This window comes from Adiantum capillus-veneris, chromosome 13 (assembly GCF_014529385.1).
Source record: "Adiantum capillus-veneris isolate H3 chromosome 13, ASM1452938v2, whole genome shotgun sequence".
NCBI classification, from domain to species: domain Eukaryota; kingdom Viridiplantae; phylum Streptophyta; class Polypodiopsida; order Polypodiales; family Pteridaceae; genus Adiantum; species Adiantum capillus-veneris.
The window spans coordinates 112,618,417-112,630,835 of NC_140943.1; positions in this window are offsets into that span (position 1 = coordinate 112,618,417).

The following is a 12,419-nucleotide window of genomic DNA, read 5'->3' on the forward strand; positions in this document are numbered from 1 at the left end:
CACGGCGCGTAGCAAGTCCCTAGCCGTGACAATATATTTTATATATATATATATATATATATATATATATATATATATATATATATATATATATATATATATATATATATATGAGTATTGTAAATACCTTTGGTACACAATCTCATGCATACTCCCATTATTTGTCGGTGATGTCCTCTCCGCATGCCTTTGCTTTGGTCATCCTCTCATGGATCCACTCAGCACTAATGAGGGAAACATGAAAGGTGTCAAGGAACTGGAGGTGCCCTCCTGCCTCCATGAGCCTGCTTCCATGTTTCCCTCTCTTGCAAACTCCTTGCCTTTTCCATTGTCCACAAGTCCACCCACGTGGTCATAACCTTTGCATTGAGGATGAAAAAGTTGTTAATGACTCAGTGTAGGTTCATATCCATGCTAAATAACTTCCCCTTTCCACTTGGTAGATGTGAAGTCATCCTTGCATCTTCCTCATCTGACCACATGCAAGGCATTGAGTGATCAACTTGTGCTAACACTTTGAAATGTAAACAAATGCCTCTTGCACGATCCATCCTTTGGCCATGCATGCCTCTGGTTGGTCCTGTAGTTGCACAAAATATTTAAGAGCCTTTAAAAACCTCTCTAGAAAGAACATCCATCATGCATGCAGTACTCTACATATAGCGATCTCCTCAACCACATGAACCAAGAGGTGGACTTGACTAAGAAGAACGGATTGAGGGAATGCTTCCTCAATGGAACACACAGTTTTGACGGCAAGCAAATGAGTAGTAGGGATGGAATCTATTTCAATTTCTTTGGAGCTCACAAACCTACAAGATAACACACAAAAGTACACTAAGATATAGTGTATATAGAAAAGTTTAGTTGAATAAAGATCTCATAAATATATGCCGTACCTTACTAACTCTTCGAGTTTGAAAATATCTTCCCTCAATTTCTTGTCCCAGCAAATGCACATACTCATTGGAAAAATGAACTACAATGTCAAAAGATTAAAATACCATGTGAACTTAGTCTTGCCCAAACTTCGATATCTAAACGAAACAAGGGAGAGGATAGAGAGGAAAGATAGAATTACTTGTAACATCTTGTGCCAATCATGGGTCTTCAACCCATACAATTCAAAGCTTCCACCTTTCTTTGTCTTTGTGAAAGCTCCTTTTTGTGACCTCATGTACCCCATGGGTGTGAGAATAGATGCAATTGAACCCTTCACTCAATCTAGCTCATCTTTGGCTAGGTTCCATGGGGCTTTAGGAAGCACAATCTTCCCATTTGGGGATGGATGAGGAGTAGCAGATGCAGGGAGACATTTTAAGTCCCTCAAATCCTCCCTAGCCCCCAAAGAGTCCATTTTTCCAGTAATATGGTCCCATAGGGTGTGAGCAACATTCTTGAATATGTGCATGGGATTCAAGAGATGCTGTATTTTTAAGTCCTTCCAATATGGAATTCTTAAAAATATAGAGTACCTTAATGCACCTTTTGGTGGAGTAGACGGAGGTGGGTCACTATTGTAGTGTTCTTCCCTAATTGTTGGCCAATCTGCTAGAGGTGTCTTTCCATTTGTTGGAGCTTTGTATTTGCTGTGACTTTGGGGCAAGAAATGATGGTTGTTTGGATAGATTACCTTGTGAAAGAAATTTGGCCGCTCTGCCACTAATGATGGCCCACATGTAGGACAAGCATTGTGGCCGAATGTGCACAACCTTGCATGCATATCATATTGTTTGAGAGGGAGCTTCAAACTTCAAATGATATAGGGAGGGAGAAGAATGAACATAACATATCAAAAATCTCTCCAAGGCCACCGTAGTTATGCATGGTCCACATAAGGATACCCCTCAAAATGGCCTCTCTCCTCTCTTTTGGAAGTGAAAAATCCACAACGGGATACCCTTCCACAACTCCTCCATGAGAGTCTTGAGATAGACATCCATATTTGACACTTTGTACTTCCCTGGAACAAGCAAAGAGAGAAGTATATTTCCCTTATTGGTAGTCTCCCATGGTGGAATATTGTAGCTGATAATCACCATGGGCCAAGTTCTCCATGATGTAGACTTGGTGCCAAAGGGATTGACACCATCACTTGCCAACCCAAGACTCAAGTGCTGAGGCTCTAGCCAAAACTTGGGCCAATGAGTCTTGATGTGACTCCATGCAAGTGAATTGGTAGGGACACACATCATCCCATCATTTGAGTGGTGGTTGTCATGCCATGTGAGAAGCTCCATCATAGACATGTTTTAAGCATGTGTTGAATACAAGGGATAAGTGAAAAATGTCTCAATACCTTGCGGGGTAGGTGATCTTCACTCACACGAATATTTTTGTAATGGAAAAGGCCTATGAACTTTGAGAATATCGGAATTAGGAGAATTAGATTGAGCATTTTTGTGAGACTACTTTGAGAACATAGAGGGTGAACTTAATTAGCGGTTTCAAAATAACCATAGTACTTATTAACTTGGCATGAACAATACTTTTGCAAGAGAGAGATTTTAGAGAACTTGACAATAGTTGAGGACCGTATTTATGTGGAGCCGATCCCCCCTCTGATAGGCTTTTGTATTATAGGTTCTCCCATCAAGAGAGACTTGGTACAATACAATCTCTGTATTCCTTGTGACCTAGGTGATGCAATGAAGATGGAAAGATTCATGCATCACGAGCGTAACATAAACTTGGTAAAAAGAATTAACCATCCCCAGCCTCAATCTCCCAAGGCCTCAAACACCTTCAAAGGTGGAGAGAGCTAGCGGGGAATGAGGGTAGGGAAGAGGAAGAAGAAACATTCGTAGCAGAAAGAAATAGTTCCTCACTTATCATCACTCTTATTGCTTAGCATATATAATAGCATAGTAATGAAGATGGATAAGATGGCAAGGTTAAGCATTAGAGCATGGCTCTTGGTTGGATTTGCATTCCATAGCCAAGAGTGTTGGTATAGGCTCTCAACTTCTCTACAAGACGGTGAACACCATATTAGAGAGTTTGAGACTTTAAAGCCAATTTGAGAGTCACCAATGTCTTAAAGTTTTGGCCTTATGGACAAATCTCAAACTATTTTTCAAGGCAAAAACCTTTCACAAGGTAGTACTTGAAATTCTCTTTCAATCCATTGTCTCAAAACTTTGTCTACAATTTGGCCGTGTCATCGAGAATCTGGAAATTCCCATATTCACTAATATGGTGTTAGTGGAGAAGGAGATGGAGCTCTTGCACTTTGCAACTCACACAATGCGTGTGTGCCTGCACACGTGTGTGTGTGTGTGTGTGTGTGTGTGTGTGTTGGGGGGAAAGGGGGGGGGGGGGGGAGAGAGTATACCCCCGAAGCTAGTCCCCCTCTTTGCTTTGGTCGACCCCGTCTTCTAGCACTAGCTTGCACTTGATTGGACCTCCTCAAGCCTCTGACCAATCACAACTTAGTGCATATCAAGCAACAAGGGTAGCCTTGGGACAAGTGTCCCCCTTTCCCCTTTTAGAGAGAGGACTTGATAAATGCATAGAGAATTATTTAAATTGAGTAGATTATCCTTGGACCCCTTGGGAGGCCAACCAATAGGCTTTAGGCACACTATGAGGGCAACATGAAGAGGAGCTTGACAAGTGTCCTATTTGCTTTCTTTGTACCAAGCTTGCCTTGTGTGAGGGTGTGTGTGTTCTCTCTCTAGCTCTTACAAAAAGGGCTCGCCCCCTCATGAGTAGGGATCATGTTGAATTTGTGTAACACGTCAAGCACCTTAGTCATGGAGCACCTTGGCACCTTAGTCATTAAGCACTCCAAGTACCTCAATCACCTCAAGCACCTTAGTTAGCAAGAATGACAAGCACCTCAAGGTTTCCATGGGTTCCCACCTTAAGCACAATCCTAGCTTGCATAAGGTCAAAGTAATTAATCACTAACCATTGGAGGTCTTTAATGAAGCTAACCCTAAGGTATTTAAGCTCCATTAGCTAGCCTTGCTCTTTAACAACTCATCTCTCATTTGGACCCCTTTACCATTGTCCCTGTGTTGAGATAGACCCGTAAGCACATGTCTATATTCTAACCCTTGCACCCGTCTATTCTCCCACATTAAATGATCATTTTGATATGAGAAAATCATTTGGATTGGTTAGATATTAGACTTTATGACATTACCTCTCTCTTGAAATCATAGTCGTCCTCGACTATAAGGTAGAAGAGATAACACCTTAGTCATTTGTCGATGTTTAATAGCATTGATAGCCGTTTTTCGGCTTTCCATAATTTCCATAGTAAGCTACCTCACCCTATCAAATCACTCAAACATTTTGGTTATCCCTACCATTTCACTGTATATAGGTGTGTGTGAGTTAGGGGACTTTTCCTATATCTTCTTAAAAACCCTTAATTAGCTAGTCACTGGGCAAGTTGAGCCAAAAAATTTTAAAAAATAAAAATTATAAGTATAGTATAGCCCATTTGTGTGTAAATATTTCATTGTATATAGGGCCTCAATAAAAGGATTTTTCATAATTATTTTGGTATTTATTTAAATATTTCTACCTATGGTGTGTTATTTATGCTATGTACATTGACTCACCATCACCATATTTTTTCTTACCATTTTTCATACTCTTTATTCCATATAAAAATAATTTCATGTAAGCTTCTCTTATTTTTGGTGTAACTCCATCCCAACAAAAATCCAAAAAAACTAGTTTATTTATGTGTATATTTTTTTACTATTGTCTTTTTTCCTTCCTACATCTATTCTCTATTACTCTCATAAATTAGACCACGAAAAATATTCATCTTTTATGGTAGACTTATAATGAGAGAGATTTATTTTGACCCCTTTATATTTTTTCCACCTATATTATTTGTATTTGACATATACATATTTTTTTAGACCCCTCAATATTTGATTTTCTTAGTTATACTATTCACTTATATCATGATCTCAACAATATCTTCAATTATAGACCTACCAAATAAGGTCAAGGGTATGTGGAATGCATGCATGCACCATGGGGAGCTCACTCTTGGAGGTATTCAAAAGAATCATCCAAAGAAGGACCTCACAAGGACCTTGTGCAGTGGAAAAAACAATCGTTTTTGCTGAATTTTTAAAGATCACATGCTCCCCAAATTTGGAAAGGTGATACAAACAAAAGTTGTAGCTCGTGACCTTAACTTTCACCTCAAATTTTTTCATGTTTTTTTGAGCTACGAAGTGTGAGCTATGATTTTATTGCTGGACCCCAGTTTGCACATGCTATGTAGCCACACTCTCTCTTCCACTTTATCATTTTCCTCTTTCACACACACTCCTCCCTCTCCTTCCCACTCCCAAACCTGCAACTCACATGTCCTAATTCACTCTCTTCACCATTTTCACTTCACTCACACCTCCATAGCCTTCATCCTCCATTTCTACACCCTATGTGTCCCCCTTTCTCTCTCTATATATGTCCATATTACCATACTCTCTTCAACTTTGTAAAGAACTTCAAAAAATCAGCAAAAATCCAAAGATAACCTCTGCAAATGAAGGCTTTTATCATGAATTTCCCAAGGTTTGAAGATAACATAGCTTCATCGACACGTGCTACTTCGCCATGCTGACCGCTTCTTTTACCGGTGCTGTAAAGAGGTGAATGTCAACTTCTCCAAGCTTCAACCTTGCTTTACAAGCTTATCCCTTGTCTACCTTTTCTCATCATATATCTCACCATTTGGTGAATGATTTTGTAAATATTTTTTAGTGATAATTACTAACTACTAACCACTAACCTTATTGTAAAATGCACCCTATACTAGAGTAGGCACTCCCAAATTATTCACTCAATCCTCTCTCCTTTCATCCTCAATAATTATCTTCCCTTGAGGCCACATCCATGTGACTCAAAGGACAAGAGAGAGCCACCCTCATTAAAAAAAATAAAAATATGCATAATCTTTTATTCTTTCAAATAAACTTGATTAGGCCTAATCCTAATCGAGGCTTCTAAAACCTACAAATAGAGCCCTTCTCTCCCTTATAAAACATCACATGATCACACTACACCACACCATTCTCAACACATAACACACCACTTTTCAAGCCTAGTTGTGTAGAGTGTGTGCATCGTGAGTGCTCTATTCCATCATTACACATAGGTGCATGGAGAAGCTTGAAGTTAGTTATGCCATCTAGAGGAGTGGAGTGTATGCCATACTCTTCACCACACTTGTAGCCTACTCTTGTGCATAAATAAGATTTATAGTTTTGGGTGCAATTGTATGCTGCAACTACGACTCTTCTCTCCAAATTGACTTGATAAGTTGGTTCATCAAGTGGTTGAAGGTATATTGTCCTTGAAGTTTGTTGTGCCATTTCATGCTTGGTGGTTTGAGGGCTTATTGAATTGTTTGCCTAAAAGGTCAATTGTAAGAGGGTGCTCGGTGAGAGGGCTCCCGTGACCCTAAGACAATTTGTGTATTGGCAACAAGGTCAAGTTTTGTGTTGTCTCTCTATTTCTCATCAAGCTTTGTGTGCATCTAGTCTTTAAGGCTAAGACTGAGTTGCTCAAGTTGATTTGTGCTCTTTACCTCTCTTTGGCATGGTGAATGTTTGTGTCTGGTGTGTGTGTCTATCTTGCATTCCCCTCTCTTTGTGCATTTGAGTACAAGGAGATATCACGTGCGTCCTAGTTCGCATCTACAACTAAGTGGTGTCCCTTTTCTTGTTTGGTTTTTGGTTGTGGGTTGTTGTTGTCTCTGATTGTGCTTGCCCCAACCCCAATTGAGCAGCACGGGAGCTGTTTAGAGGCCGCTCTTCTTGTTGCCCGCCCCGGACCGCCTCAAATTGGCGCCCCCACGGCGGATGGCTTGTGTATTTTTGTGAAGGCTCAACCTTTAGCATAATCAAATTGGTGCCCCCATTGAGGAATGACTTTGTGCTTATTGTTGTTGTATTGCATGAATGCTTGAATTTCAGCATAATCAAGTAGATTATATGAATCATGAAAACTTGTATGACCGAGTTTAATTTCAAGGCAACAAAAATTGATCTAGAATATGGTTTGGATTAGCATAACATAAGAAAGGAAAAAAATATTTTCACATAAGAATCTAGAATTCATGCTAAAAGACCTTTCAAAACTTTGTGTAGTTAGTTGATGTCATGAGAGAAAATGATTGTTTGGAACTAATCTTTGTGTGGTTCAAACATTGAGAAACTATGACACGCTATACTTTTGATGATATCCCAATCTTCTTCGGAAATCTAGAAGAAGATGTTGATGATTTTCTTGTTGATTTTAGAATGGTTTGTCGTATCCTTGGTAAAAGGGATGACATTGAAAAAGGGGATTTTCTATTGCTATGCCTTAGAGGCAACGCTGAGCAATGGTTTTAGAGTATGTCTTCTCAGATTGAAGATGGATATACCCAAATTTCCAAAGCTTTGAAGACCAGATTCTCTAAATTTCCAACAACAGAGACGGCATGGGCTTCATTAGGGAGACTTCAACAACATGGTGAAGACTACTATGCTTATGAGGATATTTTTCCCCGTCAATGGGGAAGATGTGGATTTAGTTCTACATTTTTAGAATATGTAAAAATGGAGCAATTTATTTCGGGTTTGTCTCCTTTCCTAAAGACTAAGGTTACTTGTAGTGGACCCTCTACCTTTGAAGAAGCGGTCACTATTGCCCGAAGGAAGTTTCACAAGTACTTCCATCATGCTGGAAGAACCAACCATCATGAAAGTGTTTCTATCAAGGAGTCATCTCCTTTTCCATACTTGTCTCCTTCTACTCCGACAAATGTTGAAGAAGTTACTTACATGCCAACTGATTATTCAAGTGCTAAAGTGTGTGGCCAAGATTCAAATGTGGAATCTCTTTCTTCTACCTTTATCACAAGCATGCAAAAATCGACACAAGATATCTCAAATGGCATTGATGATTCAATAATGGATACATCCAACCTTTTGGTGGAGGATCAATTTCTAGTCCGAGCAGACGAAGCTTTTGTGCAACATGACTCTATGGAGAATGAAGACCTTGAAGGTAACCTTGATCTTATGGAATGTTCTGAGAGTCTATCTTGTCTAAAAGAAGAGAGTGAAGAAGAAGATGAGATCATAGGTGGGGAGATCATAGACCACATCGATCATAAAGAGATGATTGTGTACATGGAATGCCAACTCCAAAAAAAAGTAGAAGAGTGTGAGTTGAATCCATGTGAGGATAATCTTCAAGAAGTGTTTGAGGATGTTGAAAAGCATTGGTATGACCCATGTATATTAAGCATGGAGGAACCTATCATGCAAGAAGCCAAAGTTTTCACAAAATCAAATAGTAATTCATCAACCTTTGAGGTGGTACAATGTGAGGAGTTATAACCTTGCCAAAGGGGGGGCTTAGAAGGGGATGAAGAACATGGGAGAGTAGTAAAAAATAAAATCATAAAAGGAAACTGTCAGAAGGGTATCATTCTGTCCAATGGTGTTTTAGTGGGTGGCTCTTCATTAATGGGACAATCTCTTAGCAAGAAAATCCAAACTTTTGAAGCCCCAATCATCTTCACATTGGATTTCACCTCTTCAAAGTCAACTTCTCCTCTCTTTACATACACCTTTCATCAGGAACACCATACCTTCTTAAGTGAAAGAGGACATGAATACTTGGTGATGAACGGATGTTTCCAAACCTTCTTCATTTGGTTCTTTGGTGTATGGAGGTCGCACATTGTGATGCTTCTAGTATTCATCATAGATGAAAAACTTGTTGATTTCTACATGTGGATATTTCATCAATCAGTACCAAAATCTATTCTCTTCCAATGTGTTGGAAGCAATAGAAACCTTCGTCTATTATCTACTTATGTGGTAAACTATTTGCAATATCTTCCAATAGCAGTTGGAAGCATGGATCAAGCTTTCATAAATCATGAAGGTCATAGAATTTTTGACTTGATGAGACTACCCAGGTTGAATGAATTTTATGAGCTACAGTTCAGGAATTTGCTTATACAAGCTCTTGAAGATCGTAGCAGATACATCAACTTTACACAGAGGAAGAGAAACCAATCTTTTATATCACATTCATAGTGATAGATGCAATGATGGATAACAATAAAATCTACAAGATTCTTCAACCAAAATAAGTAAGTGATTCCATACCATACATCTCTCTTTGGGAAAGATATTTCAAGATCTTTGATCCTGGGGGGTGCTTATGGAAACTTTCTCAATGGAGGAGGTTTACTCAGTCACTTCATTACATCCTGCTATTGGCTCTGAGAACCTTTCATATCACACAAGGTTTCTTAATCATACAACAAAGGTTCTTCAAAGATAAGAGCAGACAAAGACAGACGTTACACAATCTACATGTTGTATGGTCGGATAAATGGTACATGAATGTACCATTATCTAAGGGGGGGGGCTAATGATAGCCGTTTTTTTGCTTTCCATAATTGCCATAGTAAGCTACCTCACCCTATCAAATCACTCAAACATTTTGGTTATCCCTACCATTTCACTGTACATAGGCGTGTGTGAGTTAAGGGACTTTCCCTATATTTTCCTAAAAACCCTTAATTAGCTAGTCACTGTGCTAGTTTAAGCAAAAATAAAAAAATAAAAAAAAATATAAGTATATTATGGCCCATTTGTGTGTAAATATTTCATTGTATATAGGGCCTAAATAAAAGGATTTTTTATAATTACTTTGGTATTTATTTAAATATTTCTCCCTATGGTGTGTTATTTATGCTATGTACATTGACTCACCATCACCATATTTTTTCTTACCATTTTGCATACTCTTTATATCATATAAAAATAATTTCATGCAAGCTTCTCTTATTTTTGGTGTAACCCCATCCCAACAAAAATCCAAAAAAACTAGTTTATTTATGTGTATATATTTTCACTATTGTCTTTTTTCCTTCCTACATCTATTCTCTATTACTCTCATAAATTAGACCACCAAAAATATTCATCTTTTATGGTAGACTTATAATGAGAGAGATTTATTTTGACCCCTTTATATTTTTTCCACCTATATTATTTGTATTTGACATATACATATTTTTTTAGACCCCTCAATATTTGATTTTCTTAGTTATACTATTCACTTATATCATGATCTCAACAATATCTTCAATTATAGACCTACCAAATAAGGTCAAGGGTATGTGGAATGCATGCATGCACCATGGGGAGCTCACTCTTGGAGGTATTCAAAAGAATCATCCAAAGAAGGACCTCACAAGGACCTTGTGCAGTGGAAAAAACAATCGTTTTTGCTGAATTTTTAATGATCACATGCTCCCCAAATTTGGAAAGGTGATACAAACAAAAGTTGTAGCTCGTGACCTTAACTTTCACCTCAAATTTTTTCATGTTTTTTTGAGCTACAAAGTGTGAGCTATGATTTTATTGTTGGACCCCAGTTTGCACATGCTATGCAGCCACACTCTCTCTTCCACTTTATCATTTTCCTCTTTCACACACACTCCTCCCTCTCCTTCCCACTCCCAAACCTGCAACTCACATGTCCTAATTCACTCTCTTCACCATTTTCACTTCACTCACACCTCCATAGCCTTCATCCTCCATTTCTACACCCTATGTGTCCCCCTTTCTCTCTCTATATATGTCCATATTACCATACTCTCTTCAACTTTGTAAAGAACTTCAAAAAATCAGCAAAAATCCAAAGATAACCTCTGCAAATGAAGGCTTTTATCATGAATTTCCCAAGGTTTGAAGATAACATAGCTTCATCGACACGCGCTACTTCGCCATGCTGACCACTTCTTCTACCGGTGCTGCAAAGAGGTGAATGTCAACTTCTCCAAGATTCAACCTTGCTTTACAAGCTTATCCCTTGTCTAACTTTTCTCATCATATATCTCACCATTTGGTGAATGATGTTGTAAATATTTTTTAGTGATAATTACTAACTACTAACCACTAACCTTATTGTAAAATGCACCCTCTACTAGAGTAGGCACTTCCAAATTATTCACTCAATCCTCTCTCCTTTCATCCTCAATAATTATCTTCCCTTGAGACCACATCCATGTGACTCAAAGGGCAAGGGAGAGCCACCCTCATTAAAAAAAATAAAAATATGCATAATCTTTTATTCTTTCAAATAAACTTGATTAGGCCTAATCCTAATCGAGGCTTCTAAAACCTACAAATAGAGCCCTTCTCTCCCTTATAAAACATCACATGATCACACTACACCACACCATTCTCAACACATAATACACCACTTTTCAAGCCTAGTTGTGTAGAGTGTGTGCATCGTGAGTGCTCTTTTCCATCATTACACATAGGTGCATGGAGAAGCTTGAAGTTAGTTATGCCATCTAGAGGAGTGGAGTGTATGCCATACTCTTCACCACACTTGTAGCCTACTCTTGTGCATAAATAAGATTTATAGTTTTGGGTGCAATTGTATGCTGCAACTACGACTCTTCTCTCCAAATTGACTTGATAAGTTGGTTCATCAAGTGGTTGAAGGTATATTGTCCTTGAAGTTTGTTGTGCCATTTCATGCTTGGTGGTTTGAGGGCTTATTGAATTGTTTGCCTAAAAGGTCAATTGTAAGAGGGTGCTCGGTGAGAGGGCTCCCGTGACGCTAAGACAATTTGTGTATTGGCAACAAGGTCAAGTTTTGTGTTGTCTCTCTATTTCTCATCAAGCTTTGTGTGCATCTAGTCTTTAAGGCTAAGACTGAGTTGCTCAAGTTGATTTGTGCTCTTTACCTCTCTTTGGCATGGTGAATGTTTGTGTCTGGTGTGTGTGGGTATCTTGCATTCCCCTCTCTTTGTGCATTTGAGTACAAGGAGATATCACGTGCGTCCTAGTTCGCATCTACAACTAGGTGGTGTCCCTTTTCTTGTTTGGTTTTTGGTTGTGGGTTGTTGTTGTTTCTGATTGTGCTTGCCCCAACCCCAATTGAGCAGCACGGGAGCCTCGAAGGGTGTTTAGAGGCCGCTCTTCTTGTTGCCCGCCCCGGACCGCCTCAGCATGTAGAGGATCCATTTTTACCCTACAACATCATTCCAAGATGGATGACTAATCCATTTGGTGCTTGGGAGATGTAGTTTCTGCAAGCATGTCTGCTCTTTAGTCCATTTCATTCTCCCAAGTAGAGTGACAAATTCTATTTGGTGTTTGAGAGATGTCGTCATCATAAACATGATTCTAAGCATGCATACTACATAAATTTATGCACAATAAAAAGTGAATTGGTCTTATAAGACAAAAACATTGGTCATTTAAAAGAAATTTGTAAATTTGCTTACTCTAATGTAGCATTGTAAGCATTGACAAGGTTTATACTATCCTTAAAATGTATTCCTTGCATCCAAAATCTTGAATGCCCAACTTGGTGGCCATCTCTGTTGATATGAAATTGTGAGTAGAACCAGG